Here is a 17,474-nt window from a genome sequence, read left to right as displayed (position 1 = left end):
TTTGTTTTTTGACAGCATTGACTGAACCATTACTTTAAGTCCCATATTAAGAAAATAACCTTATTTGAATATATACATTCATTCCTAACATTCATTCATGCTTTGGTACTGCCATAAAATTCTAAACCTTTATTCAAATGAAAACAATGTAATTCCCAAAGCTTATCAATTACCAGCTCAGTTTGCAGTACTAATTTGAACAGATAGTTAGCCATACACCTTGAAGTTGGGTTTTTTAAGGAGAGAAAAGGGAAGTAGGATTCATTTATGGTGTCATTTATCAAGGTATACTATGTGCTTGACTTGGCTGGACCCTTTACATTGCTGTTTAAACCCCACAACTGGTCAAGAGGTGATCAGAAAGTTGAGGAGAGCCAAAGGAAAAAGGAATGTTCAAGTTTTTATCTAAGTGACATAACTAAAAAGTGGCAATGCCTGTAACTGGCAATGGTGCTCTTGACCACAAGAAGGAATGAAACCTGTGAATCCACTCCTTTCTCCTCCTTCCCTCCAGTCAGACTCTCAGCACAGAGACAGTAAGCTCAGAGTAGCACTGTCTCCATTTAGAGCAGGAGGCGGCCAACTGTGATCTCTGGAGCTCAGAGCTCAACTCAGAAGGTTTTCAATAGTCACAGCCACTAACAAAGTCACTACACCTCACTGGGCTTCACAACACTCTAGACCAGAAAATCAAACACTTATCTAACCAAATCTAAGGAGCTGCTTCAAACCAGTGAGCACTTCTGAGTCTAAACTGAAACTCTAAGCCTGTCTTTTCCCTCCTCCCATCATATTTCTTCAAGACAAAATTGCTAATGTTAAGTACTAACCACTGCCATTATATTATGACCATTACCTTTCTAGGGAAATAAAGACTTCTGTGGAAATTTAAAAATGCACTAGCTAAGGGGGAAAGATACATATAATTAATCTATTCCCTTTAAAATGTTTAGCATGGGGGGTGGTAAATAGACAACAATCCTAAATTAAAGATGGTGACAGATTTAAGCACATGTATTCAATGACATATGATCTTCCTATTGAAAGGAAACTTTCAAAGTGATCCCCAGATCAGTTTTATTTAACAGTATTCTTAAAAACATACACAATTTAAAAAAGTACTACCTAGTGATTTATTTATTTTTATTTTATGTGCATTGGTCTTTTGCCTGCATGTATGTCTATGTGAGAGTGTTGGATTCCCTGGAATTGGAGTTACAGACAGTTTTGAACTGCCATGTGGGTATTGGGAATTAAACCCAGGTCCTCTGGAAGAGCATCTGGTGCCCTTAACACTAAACCATTATCTCCAGTCCCCTAAAAAGTACTATTTTAAATGGGCTGGTAAGATGGCTTAGTAGGCACTTGCCATATAAACCTGATATGGGTTCAATACCTGGATCCTTCAGTGTTAGGAGAGGAAATATTATTCTTTCATAAACATCTAAATCAATTTAAAATTATACCAGGAGTATAGTTACTCATGTATGAATTAGAATTTATTTTTGAGAGGTGACAAAAGCTTCTGTGGGTTGAACCATTGTCTTGAAAGCTAGGCAAGTACTCTACTATGGAGCTATATCCCCATCCTGCAGAATTTTCTTAATAGTGAAGAACCTAAACCAAAACCAGAAATAATGTGATGATGAAACTACACAAAACTACAACTCTTATTCATAATTCTAGTATCAATATTTTTAGTTATTAAATACAGCCTCATAGTTCATAAGGATTCTAATAAACTAAAACTCCATACTTTAAAAGTATATTCACACACACACACACACACACACACACATATGCAAAAATAGATGCTTTATTTCTTTTAAGGCAATGTTGGCGCAGGAAAGGTAAAAAGAATGTGGGAAGAAGGAAACATTAGTATACTATGCAGGCAATTTCCAGCCAACAAGAACAAAGCTGTAACACACTTCAGGTTGGGAAATAAACAAGTCAACGAGATGTTTTTTCATAGGGTGTACCAAGGCTTTGTGAAGACTGCTTCCTGCTCTAGTAGTTTTGCAGGCTTCTTTGATTTGGAGTTGATGAAACTGAGAGAACTTTACTTGGTTAAGAGATTAAAATTTGTCTTTATATCTCTCTCATCTAGGATTTGTTAGTACAATGTCTCTGCTTTCCCTGTCCTTCATCCCCCACTTCACCCCAGTCTCAGGTTGTACAATGCCAGGACATTTAAAGAAAAAGGTCTGTATCCCTTAGGAATGTACTGAACACAGCTGTGAATCTCCTTAAACACTAATCTCTAAAAAGTAGACAAAATATTCAAAAGTATTTTTCTTACTTAAAAATTTCAGGAAGATCAAAAAAATACCTAGACAAAAGAAAGGAAACCAGAAAGTCATAAGCCAGTGTGCACCTATGGAAGGGATTATCACTACCCTGCACTGGACCAGATAAAACCTGTGCAACTGAATCATGAACATTAATTTGAAGACACGAGCCCAGTTTTTCTCCCTCAATAGAGAGGACATCTATGGATGCTCCAACACTTAACAACAGATGACTAGAAGGGAAAAAAAGTTCCATAATCATAAAATCTCTACATTATATATTACTACCCCTCATATTTCCTCCGGTTGTTTCAATAAGCTCACATACAAAATCAACACTTGTCCCATCAATTTTCTACCAGCTCATCTACAAAATGGACAGTACCCCATCTAGCTCCTGAAAGATCTTCAACAGATCACTGTGAAGTTCCCAGAAGCTCCTGCAGTCTGGAACAGCAATTAATTAACAACATCTATATTCATGGCTCTGCAGAGCACAAGCTTGGTGTTGGTGGATGGCTTAAGCTTCTGCATTGCTGTACCGAGGTTTCCTTCTGGGTCCACAGTCTATTATTTGCCCTTTCTCACGGCTGCTGTAGATTAGCTGAGATGATGGATGCAAGAAAACTTCAGCAACACAAAACACTATGCAAATGTGAGAAATATTATTATTTCCATATCCAAACAAATGAGGATTTAGCTTTCATCCATTTCCAACATGTTCCTCAACAGGCACTGGGCCACAGCCAAGAATGCAGCGTGCTAAAAGTGCATAACCCTTAGCAAATCACAGTTGGGATAAGACGGTGGCAGGCAATTAACCAAGCAGCTGCATGTCTCTGGAAGACAAGAGACAGATACCAAAAGAGAAGCAGACTTCAATATTCCACTCTACTTTCCCATAGAGACAAGGTAGAACAATAGTCCTGTGTTCCTCAGTGGGCACTGTGTGCTGAGGTTGACAAAGAATTCAAAGGGAGCCCAGAATCCCAGAAGCACCAGCAACTTCCAAAGCCCCATAGCAGAATCCCTCTCAGACCTGCCAATTTCTAAAACGCTGGCAATTATCAACGCATCTAAGAATATAATTTCTCACTCTTAGATAACAGTTCTGAAATGACAGACTAAACTCTGAATGAGTTACATTCATCATTCAGTATATGTTATTAAGTCTCCAATGAGAAAGATTAAAAAAAAACAGGTATGTGCATGATAAAAGAGCTCATTTAGTGATGGTTTGACAGCAAAGTAGTGATGAGAAAAGCTGAATGCAAAGAAATAAAATAAATAAAAAATGCAAACCTAAATTCCCTCTTGGCACCTTGATTAAAATGAAATGAACTGAAGCAGTCAAAGAGATTATTTTATTCAGATGAGTGTTATTAGCCTTTCTGGCTTATTTTCTTTATTATGCATTTTGCTGATGCTGACAGAAACAGGCAAGCTCGATAGAGGAAAAGCTGCAGCGGATTTGTGGCCTGACAGTGCCATGCATAAAATCAGACCCTTGCTGACCCAGATAAGCCAGAGGATGGATTGGATTTGCTAGGGAAGGTGTTAAAAAGAGGGGAGAATTTAAAAATTAAACCACCAAGGCAGAAACTGACTTAAAAAGCTTCTGCCTGTAATGGTGGCTGCCGGTTGTGTGACACAGGACTACAGTGGCAGCCTGAAGGTACCTTCCAAAGATAGGCGGGCAGACGGGGGTGGGCACATTTCTCTGGATTTATCACAGTTGTGGCTTCAGCTTTGCCAACAATGAGATCAGAGTAGGAGAGCTCAGAGACAGGAAGAGAAAAGGACCAAAAGCAAAACCAATATACACTACGTGTGAAGAAACAAACTTTCAAATTTTCAAGTTTGGGCCACATACTTGTCTAGACAGATGATTAGAAAGGATTCAAGAAGCTGTCTATATGCCTTACTCAAAACAGTCCCACTGACCCCTCTAATCAGGTTTGGAGAAAGAGCTATAGGGAATGAGATTCTTATAGCTCTGGAGTAGTCCCATGGAGCTTAGTTATAACCTTGAGAGAGAGGCATGCCTTCCTTTCCCTTCTTCCAAACTAGGAATCTGCTTTGAAGTAGACAACTGGACCAATAATGTATTAGACATCTGCTAAATGTTTAGCAAGCACTTTCTGAGACAGTATGAGACCATAGTTCTTTTGGGTTAAGACAGAGAACTAAGGATGGCCCCAAGTATGAACCAATACAGACTCCAGCTGGAAGTCCTACCATTAGTCTGTTGTATTGGAAACTCCACCTTCCCTTCAACCACTCCACAGCACCCTGATCTCAGGGGACAGCAGACAGCTGGAGGCTCTTCCCATCATTCAAGACAGTTCAGTGGGTACCCTGAGAACAAACATGGAGGTCTACCCAAATCAAAATCTCTGCCACCCCAAGTTCTTGCCTACGTTTCCAACATCTTATTTCTGTTTCCTTCTGAGTTCCTGATGTCTTTCTTTTTCATTCATTCACTCAACAAAAAATGAGTAGTTAACAATGTGCCAAACCCTGTTCTGTGGACTAGGGCTAAAAGGTTCATCATTCTTGTTTCTTACATCAATACATGTCTGTGGACTGCTTAGATCTAAAACATGGCTTCTTTCTCCTAAATTGTTCTCGTGGGTGAAACCCACATCTTGTTTAGAATGGTCTTGCTGCTTGTGTGTAAACAGATACAGAGCCTATTGAGAAACCATCATTTGACTAAATTAGAAGGTCCATCTATCCACAGCCTTCGTCATGACTTCTGCAGACCTGGAGCCTTCCCTTCTTTACTCAACTCTCCTTGGATACTGTAGCTATGATCTAATGCCACAGAACATAACCTAGGGACTCAACTCCTATCATTTGAACACTGACAGACCCCTCTCAAGGCACACCAGAACAATCAGTGATCAATACTAGGCATGGTTTATGCCTATAATCCCTGAATTTGGGAGGCAGAGGCAGGAAGATTGCTGCAAGTAGCAGGCTAGCTAGAACTATACAATAAAACCCTAACTCAAAAAATATACTAATCACATCAAAAGGCCTGGAGAACAAATGGTCAACAGAATTAAAATATAGCAAGAGAAAGACACAACAAAGATACGAGCAATGACCAAAGAACACAAAATCATATGGGGCTCTTCAGCTGAAAAAGTTTATAATCATTGCTATTGAATTTTCAGTTGGATCCTCATGTTCTATAAGAAGATCTGTGAACAATTATACAATTATATCTTAAGTTATTCCTTCTCTAATTAAGATGTCACCAGAACCCTGGAAGAAATGACAACTATATAGAGAAAACCACAGATGTGTTAGCAGATTTTTAAAATAAATAAAACCTTGGAAGATGGTTGAGACACACTGCCTGGCTCCCTCCTGGTCATTCATGCTAGAGGAATAAACACCTATGTGTGCCCAAACAGAATGGCACCATTCTGAAATCCACACACTTACTTCAAAGCACCAAATGCTGCTCCCTTTAGGAGCAGCCATCTCTCAGGCACCAGGCACAAGCACAGAAATTTGATCTAGAGCCAGTAAGTTACTGATTTCCAGCCAGAAGGAGTTAAGTATGCCAAGTACTAAGAGCCCATTGGTTAGAAAGGGCATCCATAAGGGTACCTCCCTTTTCTAAATGCATGTTCTTGGGACAAGGAGTCCCTTTATATGGCTCATGATAACAATGAGGAAAATAGTTTGAAAGCAAAGATAAATGGAACAAAGTCATACAGTCCTCAGAGCAGCTTCATGTATAATTACTATTTTTATGTGTTTATCTCATGTTTAGTCTCTGAGTAGTTGCTGAGTGACTGAATGTGTATCCCCATTGGCTGGTGTGCTCCAAACCCAGGCCTATTAGTAGCCAGGCTAATACTTTATTAGTGAAACTTTTTAAGAGCTGGGTAGTGTAAGCATGCCCTAGTCAGTTTCCAGGTTAGTAGGTCAGATTTTGAGTTCAGGTCCTTATGGAATTTGGATGACTAATGACTCTATCCCAGCAAGGAAGTACTTTGTATAAAGCACCTTAAGACCTGGATCAGCTCTGTCACTTGATAGCCAAGTAATCCTAAGTGACAAATGTACTGCAGGCTCCACATTTTCTTTTCCTGTTTAAAAATATAAATGACAACAACAGACCCAATGCCTAACTCATCTGACTCCTGTTATCATCAAATCAAACAAAGTGATGTCCATATAAAAGCTTTACTCACAGGAAGTGTTCTCCAGCCATGATTCAGTGTCACCATCACTTATTACTTTAACAACTGTTACTACTACTTGACAGCCCACTCAATGAATTCACACTTACAAAATGGCTCCAGTAAAGTTGTAATTTTCCAAAAGACACAGACACCCCAAACTTCTCAGGTCTTCTCCTAAATATTACAATCAAGTATGTTTGCTACATCTAGACTATGTCAGTACACCAAAAAGGAATATGTTTTGCTACTATTAACTTATCATCTGGTTCTAGGGAAATTCCAAGCTCAATAAATCTGTTTCACCCAACCTTGCCCAGACTTGAAAGGGGAAAAGTTTAAAGTGTAAAGAGAAAAGCCAGAGGGTACAAAAAATAGAATCATGCAATTTCAGGAGTAGAAGAGACTTTCAAGATGGTGGAGAGTCTAAACAAAACCTATCATTTTCCATGGGAGGAAAATGATACTCAGGGATCTTGAGGTCACCCAAATAGTGGTGGAACAAGACAAGGGCCCAGGTCTCTTGACTGGAGGCTATTTTTTTATTTCATTGTGGTGATTGCTACATTTCAATCAGACCTAGTGTCTACAAAGACCTAGTACTGAAAGAGTTACTGGACAATGCTTGGCTCCCCAGTGTACAGAGCTATTCTAAGACAACACATAACAGGAATACCAAGGGTCCATGAACCCAGAGGGAGCAAAGCTGCTGGTGACTAGCGGCGCCAGAAAACATGTTGACACACTGCATGTGGTTATACATGAAAGGCAAGGGAAGAGAAGACAGTTTTGAATCCCACCCATTCTAATTTGGGACTGGCTCTGGGCACCTACTGGAGGGTTGGGCCATACCCAGCCACTCTGTAAAAGGACCTTTCAGTTCCTTCATTCTCTGTTCTGTGGCTTCAGTTCTGCTGTACAAGAACCATCACAGACATTTTAAAAAGAGAATTGTCACAGCACAGTAAGGTCCAGGAGCCACTGTAGATTACTAGGGTCATTCTAATGGAAGATTCACAATCAGGATTGGAATCCTACTATCGACCATTTCCAAGCAAGTTTGTGAACTGAAATTTTCACCAGCCAGGCTCCTAAGTCCCTAAGAGAGAGCAGTTCCTCTAAGTGACCTTTCAATAGAATCACCTGGATGCTTGCTTAAACTGTGTACTGGAGAAATGCCCAGGAACCCTCCATTTTAAATACATTCCAGGTATTTCTGCACACTGCAAAAACACTTTAGAACTAATGGTCTTACAGGAATGTTTTTCAACCTATAGGTACGAGTCACTAATGTAGCTGAAATAACCCCAAAAACCTAAGGAACAGTAGATTAGAATAACAGAAAATACCACACAGCAAGTGTGATCAGTAGAAAATATCCTGGGGCTGGCTCAGTGACTAAGAATGAGTACTGTTTTTGTATCGGGTCCAGGTTTAGAACTCAGTACCCATGTCAGGTAGCTCACAACCACCTGTACCTCCAGTTCCAGGGCATCCAGGTCCTCTTTTGGCCTCCACAGGTACTATATTCATGTGCACATACCCACACACAAACACATAATTCAGTAATAAATATTTTTTAAAAATAAGGTATCAGTATATATTATATATATACCAAAATTTATCTTTGTTTTTGAAAGAGGTGTTCTTGGTTAATAAAATAAATGTACATTGTCTTGTATTTTTTTTTTTTTGTTCTGTTGATTTGCTTTGTTTTGTTAGCTGTTTGTTTTCATCAGGGTCTCACTATGTAGCCCAGGCTAGTTTAGAATTCATGTTCCCCTGCCTCAGTTTCTCAAGTGCGTGGATTACAGTCGTGCACAATCATGGCTGGTACGTGTGTCTATTTGTATGAGTAGACCTGAGTGTGCCAGCTTACAATACAGTTTATAAGTCTAAGCCAATGTCCCAAATTCAAGGAGCTGGTCAGATACCCTATCCTCTTTTAAAAATCTGAAAATTCTCCCCCAAGTATTTTCTTCCAAAGACAGAAGTGAGGGAGAAAGAGGAAGAAAGACAATGAACTGAGGAGAGGGGCACCTGGAAGAGGACTCACTGGGTAAGGAGCACTTGCTGTGTAAGTGCAGGGTCCTGAGTTCAGATCCCCAGCACACACACACAAACACTAGGCTGGTGATGCACATCTGTAACCCCAATATTGGAGGAAAGTAGAGAGAGGCGGATCCTGGGAACTTGTTTAGCCAGCTTGTCTAGCCAAAAGGTCAAGCTCTAGGTTCAGTGAGAGACCTTGTCTTAAAAAAAAAGAGGTAGCAAGTGATAAAGGAAAACACTAATACTGATCTCTGGCCTTCATATGCTTATGTATGGAGGTGCAACCCCCCCACCGCCGCTGCCGCCACCGCCGCCGCCGCCGCCGCCACCACCACCACCACCACCACCACCACCACCACCTACACACACACACACACACACACACACACACACACACACACACAGAGGAATTGGAAGGAGTGAAAGCAAGGACAGTATTTGTACACAAACTTCCTAATTTCCACATAAATACAGAATTCCCTCAACTTCTGGAAGCCATTCCCCAAGAACCTCTTTTCAGGATAATCCCTAGAAGTGTTTGTGTTCCAGTCACACTGGGCATCCCATAATTACTACATTTTGCACTATCTTCTTCCCGATGCTCTATAGCTGACAGCCACTGTCTTTGCTGTGCATCTGAGTACTGAACAGCCCCCCACTATGTTGGTTTCTTCTTATAGTTACAGTGACTAGAAATGCTAAGTTAAACAAACTTCTTAAGAACATGGGAAGAAAGTGGTTGGCAAATTCCAAGAAGAAAGATTTTGAAAATAATGATGTGGGTACAATTTTACTTGTTTCCTAAGTGACACACCTTCTGTCTATAGGAAGTATCCTCATACATACACTAGGCAAGAACTGGCTCCTTTCTGCACCCTCATGGATAAAATCAATAGAAGAGCACCTTCGTTCTTAAGCCACTGACAGAAGTTGAACTTCATCTCCTTTATATGACCCAAAGGACACAAATCCCTTAGCCCTAAATAGAAGATTCAAAAACAGCACAATTAGAAAAGTGTCAGCATCTCCAGCTTGGTTGTCAATAGTGCCGTGCAAATGGCTTAAACCCATAAACATGTGGAGAGAATAAAAATGGAGTGAAAATTTTAGGAACTAGCCTTTGCAAAGGAAAAAAGGAAAGTGGTGAGGGATTATGAGGGAAGAGGCAAGGGGAAATAGAGGAATGGAAGAGGAAGTACCACTGTGAAGATAGAAAAACCAAACCCTAAAACTATTCTAAAATTCCTGATGCTTTTAGTAATTTGTTTTTAGGCTGCAGAAGTGAGCACAGCATCTGAAGCTTTAAGCCCATCTATATATGGCTGCAGGAAGATTCAGAACAGCTGGAAACAGCAGCACTGACCAGGTTACAGGTATCTGGAGGGAAAAGAAATAGAATGAGTGTGTGGGAGGTAGAGGGATGAGAGTTAAGTAAGGCATAGGAAGGAGAATCCAGAAGTCATCCTCAGAGAAGACAATAACCTGGTCAGAATTAGTATAAGAATTGTTGGGAGAAGCCAGTGTGTCTGGGTAAGAAAGTTAGCAAGGAAGAATAAGGGGCATTAGAACAGAGGGTTAGGGGACCAGGGTTAAAATTCTGCAGGGATGGTTATCTATGGAAGAGTGCCCCACACTAGATCAAGATTGCAAAAGGTCCTACATCATGCATGTGACATGAGCTGATGGTAAATGGTATATACAATCACAGCACAAACTGAGATTAAAAACTGGATTCTGGTTCTGGTTCCCAAACTGTAAAAGAAGTGACTGCTCAGAGTGGGAAGGAAAATGTAAGCAGAGTCATCTTAAAAAAAACTGGCAAAGGTCCATCCACATCCATAAAACATCTTGCCCTAGAGTCAGAGTTGACTTAGAAACTGGGAGACAAATCCACAGACAGCCCTTGAGTACATTCATCATCTGACTTATGACTCCATTGCTGACTTATGCTAACATCCTGACATAACCTATGGACGATCATGTCCCTGCTTTTTCTTAAGCACTTTTTTTTCTTCTTGGTTTTTCAGACAGGGTTTCTCTGTGTAGCCATGGTTGTCCTGGCACTCATTCTGTAGACCAGGCTGGCCTCAAAATCAGAGATCTGCCTGCCTCTGTGTCGGAGTGCTGGGATTAAAGGTGTGCACCACCACACTCAGCACCTAAGTTTTTCAATCTCTGGTCAAGAGAAAGATTTGGAAGTGAGAATGTTAATTAAACTCTCAAATTGGAGAAGAAAAATTAAATATAAACAGAATTGTATTTCAAATAAATAGTATGACTACAGTGAAAGTCTGAGCTTTGAAGAAGAAAGCACTAAGGAACAGCTTTTTGAAAACCATGTTTTCACTGGAAACAAAAACTTGAATACTCTAAGCCAGTATTAAAACTGAGCCAGTATTTTCAGAAGTGTGAGTTAGCAATTCTGCAACTACATTCTGTACAGTCTATGACTGAATAACTAATTAAATATATTATGGATAATAGGACCAGATTCCTCACTGTTCAGACGAGAATTACAAAGATGGAAAATGGAGACATTTAAATAAAACATGTGACATTAGAAGAGAACTGAAGATTAATGTGAGCTCCCAGGCTCTAATATAAGTAAGTGGAGATAGTCTTTGGATTAATGAGGATTGAACTTAAAAGTTTTCTTACTTCTCAATGGTGTCAAAGCAATAAGCATTCAGTGGAAACTATATTCCAAATTTTGAGTTTTGTTCTCTTCTGGATAGCCATAGGCAGTAGGGCTCCCTCTGCTGATTCTGGGCAGTGGCCAACACATGATCACAAGTGTGTAAATAATTAATACTCCAAAGTGTGCTATATTGCTAAGTTATGGAGCTTATTAAGTATATTAAATGCACTTTCAACTTATGATATTTCTAGCTTACTATGAATTTATCAGAATGTAATCCCATTTTAAGCAGAGGAGTAGCTAAATATAAATGGAAAAAAAGTAAAAGTACATGGATGTTGGTTTCTGGACCTACATCTGTCTACTACTTTTGCTGACAGAGACTACAAATAGTTAACTCCAGTAACAAATAGCACACATTAGCAACCATTGTTTCTAGATAAAATTCCATATTAAAGGCAGCCAGGACTCTAAAGAAATGACTTTCTAGAGTAGAAACGAGGCAAGCTCAGTCTGAGCCTGGACCACTTTACACTATAAAGAAATGATAAGAAAACATGTCATAATGTCACAGGATCCAGTCTGACAGGCTTCCAATAATCAAATACAAAACACCACAGACATAAAGATAAATAAAAATATTACGGGGTCAAAAACTACTGAAGGAAATAAAATCTACCAGTCCACATTGATATAAACAACCAGACCAAAAAATTCCCACCCCCCAAAAATGTGGAAGGAATCAGAGAATTGGAAAAATGATTCTTTGGTAACCATCCTCCTCCTCCTCCTAATAGCAAGAATTATCAATAGATGATAAAACTACTGGTAATTATACACAGACTTAAAGTATATCTCTAAAATATGTTCTTTAATTTCAAAGCACAGAACAGAATAGAATTAAGAGCTACATCAAAAATAGGAAACCTGCTGGCACACACCTGTAATCCCAGCACTCGGGAGGCAGAGGCAAGTGGATCTCTGTGAGTTCAAGGCCAGCCTAGTTTACAAATCGAGTTCCAGGACAGCCTCCAAAGCTACAGAGAAACCCTGTCTCAAAAAACCAAAAAAAAAAAAAAAAAAAAAAAAAAAGGAAACCTGATAGATAGCACTTTAACCAAATGATCAAAGTGAGCATTACCAGTAACAAAGCAAATCGCCAGCAAGTGACTCCTAACATGGCACACTGAGAAAACCATGACAGTAACTCCTACCAAAGTTTGTAACCTGAATCAAACACAGACAGTATTATCAGAAGATTAGAAATAGCAAATTAAGGGGTTGGGGATTTAGCTCAGTGGTAGAGCCCTTGCCTAGCAAGTGCAAGACCCTGGGTTCGGTCCTCAGCTCTGGAAAAAAAAAAGAAAGAAAGAAAGAAAGAAAGAAAGAAAGAAAGAAAGAAAGAAAGAAAGAAAGAAAGAAAGAAAGAAAGAAATAGCAAATTAAGTAGTACTTCTGGAGTCGAATGCTTTAAAAAAAGTGAATGTAATAAAATACAAAGACTTGGAATTTATTCTCCATTAAACGATACTAAGAGATAAGACAACTACACAACTTTGAATTGTCCTTTGCCAAAAGGACTTCTTAAACAATTGGTAAACCTGAATGACTATGGATTAGGTATTATGATGATCTTCATGTTCTGATTTTGACAATTACATTGTGACTATGTTAGAAAACAAGTATAATTTTGGCAGACACCCACTGAAGTATGTGGGGATGAAAGATTGCCATATCTACAACTTACTCTGAAGTGTTTCAGGAACACTAACACTGTAAATTGCACATGAAAAGAAAAAGAAATATATGAAACAAATGTGTGGTATATTAACCATAATCTGGGGAAAATGGTATATGCTACTCTTTGTACTATTCTTCAAATATTTCTATAATTATAAAATACAATTAAATATAAAATAAAGAAGAAAGTGAAGTCATTTTCCTCATCTTTTCTTTGGCACGAATTATATGCTACTTTGTATTTCATATAAACCTATCTCCCACATGACACCATGAGCCTTCTGAAAAGGGGGAGGGGCTCAGTCATCTCTCTTACTCTACAATCTGTGCAGAATTGTTGACTGTTGATGATGAAAACAAAGCCAAGTGTTTATTCGAAGATCTAAAAGTATTCCTCAATAATCTTGGTTCCTCAGCTTGAACTCCACATCTCATTGAAACACAAAAATGTATAAACATATACTCACACTATTTCACATTAATCAGCAACCTCCATTAATTAAAATGGTAGCTTATTCTACTACCTGTATTTCATTCCTGGCAGAGCCCTGGCATGTGGTAAGTGCTCAGAAATGTTTGCTTAAAGAACTACGGAGATAGTTCAGCAGTTATGAGCACTGGCTGCTCTTCCAGAGGACCTGGGTTCAATTCCCAGCACCAACATGGCAGCTCACAACTGTCTGTAACTGCAGTTCCAGGGCATCTGACAGCCATATACGCAAGCAAAACACCAATGCACATGAAATAAAAATAAATCATTAAAAAACAATTTAAAAAAAGAATGAGCCTACTAGGATTGGTGCTCACTTATTTTCTAAACTTCTGGGCAAAACAGCCAGAAGTGACCTGCTTCCAGAATCATTAGGAATACAACATGTGCTTAGCCCCCAAACAACAAGTGATCTTAATCAAGGATTTTCAAAACAGTTGTTTCTGGCTAATTCAGAGTGGCACAAAAATTGGCCCAAATTTGATATATTGTCTTTCTTCATTTGATTAAAGGCCAGAAGCTTTCTAAACATTTGTTTGTTCGTTGTATCATATACTGCATATACATCTTTTTTCCATTCTGATTTTCCTGACTATGTTGTGAAGGGTTCTAAGCACTCACTGTGGGTGACAGGGATAAGGGAAAGGCAGCACTCAGGATTGGGAATGTGGCTCTGAGGCAGAAGGCCTGCTTAGCATGTAGGATCCACAGAAAGAGGAAGAAAGAGGCAGCGGGAGGGGGTCAGAATTGAAACTGCTTTAAGTCATACTATCTTGACCTATCTAACTGGTGGTGATTAATGATGTAATGGGAATCTCGCAAAATCAGCACCGAGAGAGGACAAAATAAGCTTAGAATCCCAGAAAAGTGCCAAGTGCTGGTGCATGTCTGTGATCCCAGAACTCAAGAGAAAGGAGGGTCATGGGTTCAATAGTGAGACTCTGGCCTAAAAAAAAAAAAAAAAAAAAAAAAAAAAAACCTAGAAAAGCCCATAACTCAGAAATCTGTACATTATAAGACTCCAAACCACTTTGAAGGTACTAGTGAAAGGGTCTGTGCTGTGCAGCTGTCCGAATATGCTGTGGCAGGGAAGAGCATACATTTCTATCCACATGAGGAAGGCTAACGAAGTCAGAGGTGTACAAATGAGGGAGTACAAGGGGGAGGAAGGCAGGAAATCAATACACCATTGAAGCCGAGCCTTTCTTAACAGTGCTTGCTTCCCTGGGTACCTCTCACTCTCTATTCAGAGCCCATTCAATAGTGCTTTGTGTTCTAAGGAAATCTGTCAGAAGCACTTCCACCTGTACATTGCAAAATCAGTCCCTTACAACTTCCTCCTCTTGCTGAATCCCCAAGACACTGCCTATAAATTCAAAGAATTTCAAGCATCAACAGAAACCTCCACCTCCACCCCTAGGACTCAGTTAGGAACATCTGTTGTTTACTAAGGTTCAGACTGAGAGCTGCCAGACTTGTTCTACAACCTCTGCTTTAACACTAGAGGCTGCCAGGAAGGGATGTCTGAATTTTATGCAAGGATGCCCTGTTCCCATCATTTAAGCAGAAACAGGCTAATGCAGCTCAGGCAGTATTTTACCACTACATAAGTCCTAATTTGTTAGATTCATTCTAATCCTGACTCCTTAGCCAGTGTACCAAAAATGTTGAGATGCAGACCTATTTCACTGATCCTTCCAGAAGTAAAACCCAAGGGGCAGTGAGTCGGTAATGTAGAAGAAACAGGATAGCAGATTATCCTGCTGCAATGAGAAATCCAAACCCTACTTTTTCTCAGCCTCCTTAAATCCTTCATTAACACTGAACCCTTCCCACATGATTCTGTATCGCTTCACAGTGTGATACTTCAGCACAGGACTAAGATATTAAAGTCTTTACTTCAATTAACATGGGACCAATTTAACTGAGAACATAATTGTGCTATCTTTTACCTTTCTCTGACTGAACCAAGTGTGAGTCCCTTCCTGACTATTCCACGGTCCCTCCCTTCTCAAGAACTACTGGTACCTGCTTTAAATGGTATTCTATTTTTAGATTCGTGTGCCTGTGAGGATATGCGCTATTATTCTCTTACAGCCTGCCTGACTTTCCCCAACCAGCAATAAAAAAATAAAACTCTGTGTAGCAGAAACTGTCTTTTCTTCTTATCTTGGAAACCCTCCCACTTAACACAGCTCCCAACAAGAAGGCATGGCTTTTGTCTTTAAAAGAGAACTGGGTCAAAGACAATGCATTTCATTGGCTGTGAATTCTTAAGAATTAAAGATCCAGAGACACAGCTACACACTGCTCCCTGGGTTTACTGTAGTACTTATAGGAGTAGAGACTCCTGTACTACAATTTCCCTATGCCCTGTACTGCTGTCAAAGGGCATGCCTACTGTCTGGAATGGAAAGCTTGAGGTATGATCTACTGACCCTATAGCATCAGATCCCAGAAGCATAGGAAGCTCTTGGAAGTCCAGCATATTCCCAGATGCTCATAAAAGCAGGTCTCATTCCCTATCCCAGAAGGATGAAATGAAGCCATTTAAGTAGAAATGTAGCAGCAACCCCAACAGTTTCTTGTTACACTCTTCCGGTGGTGGTGGTGGTGGTGGTGGTGATGGTGGTGGTGGTAGTAATTCTAACAGCTAATTTCTACTGAATACCTACAAAGCGTAGGTGCTAGCCTAGTATATTTCACATTACAATTATAATTCACATTATAATCCTGAGACCAACTCTTCAATCCTGAGACCTTCCACTTCATAGATGTGGAAGCTGAGGCTTAAAGGGTTTAATGACTAGCTCAAGAACACACAGCTATAAGCAGAAGAGGTCAGGTTTAGAGTTAAGTTTACCTGGTTCAAAGCTTTAGGGTTTGGTTTTGTTTTTTTTACTAAGTTGCAAAGCATCCCAAAAGGCATTCAAAAGAATCCTTTTTCAGTTCCCAAAACTGCTCAACTACCCTGTCTTGCTGACACTCAAGTTGCCTTCTTGTGACTCCCATCCTCCTTTATCCTTGTGTGAGGAACCTTCCTAACACCCTTAACTGTTTTTTATTAGTTCTTTGAGAGTTTCATATGTGCTTTATTCACTCCCTCAACTCTTCCTAGATCTATTCTATTCCTGTCCGTATCTATCCAACTTTGGATCCTTAAAAAAAAAAAGAAAGAAAGAAAAGCAATTTGTGCTATTCTGCTCAAATATTCTTGGATGTATGGTCTTCCACTGGAGCATGGTTGACTTACCAGGGGTACACTCAGAGAAAACTGACTCTCTCTCTCAGCAGCTAACAAGTGCCAATAGCGTCATGGCTAAGAGTGGGATTTTGTCCACTCCCATCTCCATATTGGGTTTGGTCTGCCTTGGGCTTGCACAGGGCTTGTGTATGCTGACACAACTTCATGAGTTCATCTGTGCAGCTGCCCTGTGTCCAGAAGACACAGTCTGCTTGCAGTCATCCACTACCTCTGGCTCTTGCACTCTTCCCATCCTCTTCCGCAGTGAGCCCTGAGCCTTGAAGGAGGGAGTGCAATATGTTTTTCCATCCAGGACTGAGTGTTCTGCAGTCTCTTCCTCTTTTGCCAGTTGCCAACACCTCCTCTGAAAAGGACCAGCCATCACCCAAAGTTCTATATGGAATGGGCCAGTGGAAAACATACCAAGGAATTGCTTGTTAATTTCTCAATAAAAGCAACTGCAGGGGAAGGGAGGCCAAGCCACGCTTAACACCAGATGCTGCTACATCTGGGCAAACTTTCCTGGGGAAACAAACAATTGCCAATGTGTCTAAAATGAATGAATGATGTGCAACCCAGGAAAGCAGGGAGTTCTTCCTTCTAGCAACTTTGCCTTTCCTACTGATGCCCTCCTTAGGTCATCCCATACTCAAAGAGAATCCCTACTTTCTCTGGTTCTCCACCTTCTTTCTCACTTTTGGCCAGAGCTATAACATTCTCCATGGCTAGCTGATTCTGCTTTTCAACCCAATGACATCTTGTGAGAGTAGCAGACAATTTTGAACTTGACTTTGAAGGAAGTCAACAGAAGGAAAGT

General features: G+C 40.0%; 1 protein-coding gene across 8 annotated transcripts in view; it reads right to left on the bottom strand.

The window, feature by feature from the left end:
- Window positions 1-17,474, bottom strand: part of Srgap2 (SLIT-ROBO Rho GTPase activating protein 2) — a 221,896-nt gene that overhangs the window by 107,192 nt on the left and 97,230 nt on the right. The window lies entirely within an intron of this gene.

Source organism: Onychomys torridus, chromosome 11 (assembly GCF_903995425.1).
Source record: "Onychomys torridus chromosome 11, mOncTor1.1, whole genome shotgun sequence".
Classification (NCBI taxonomy): domain Eukaryota; kingdom Metazoa; phylum Chordata; class Mammalia; order Rodentia; family Cricetidae; genus Onychomys; species Onychomys torridus.
Note: the sequence above shows the minus strand (reverse complement) of the source record. Positions and strands in the feature narration are given on the sequence as shown.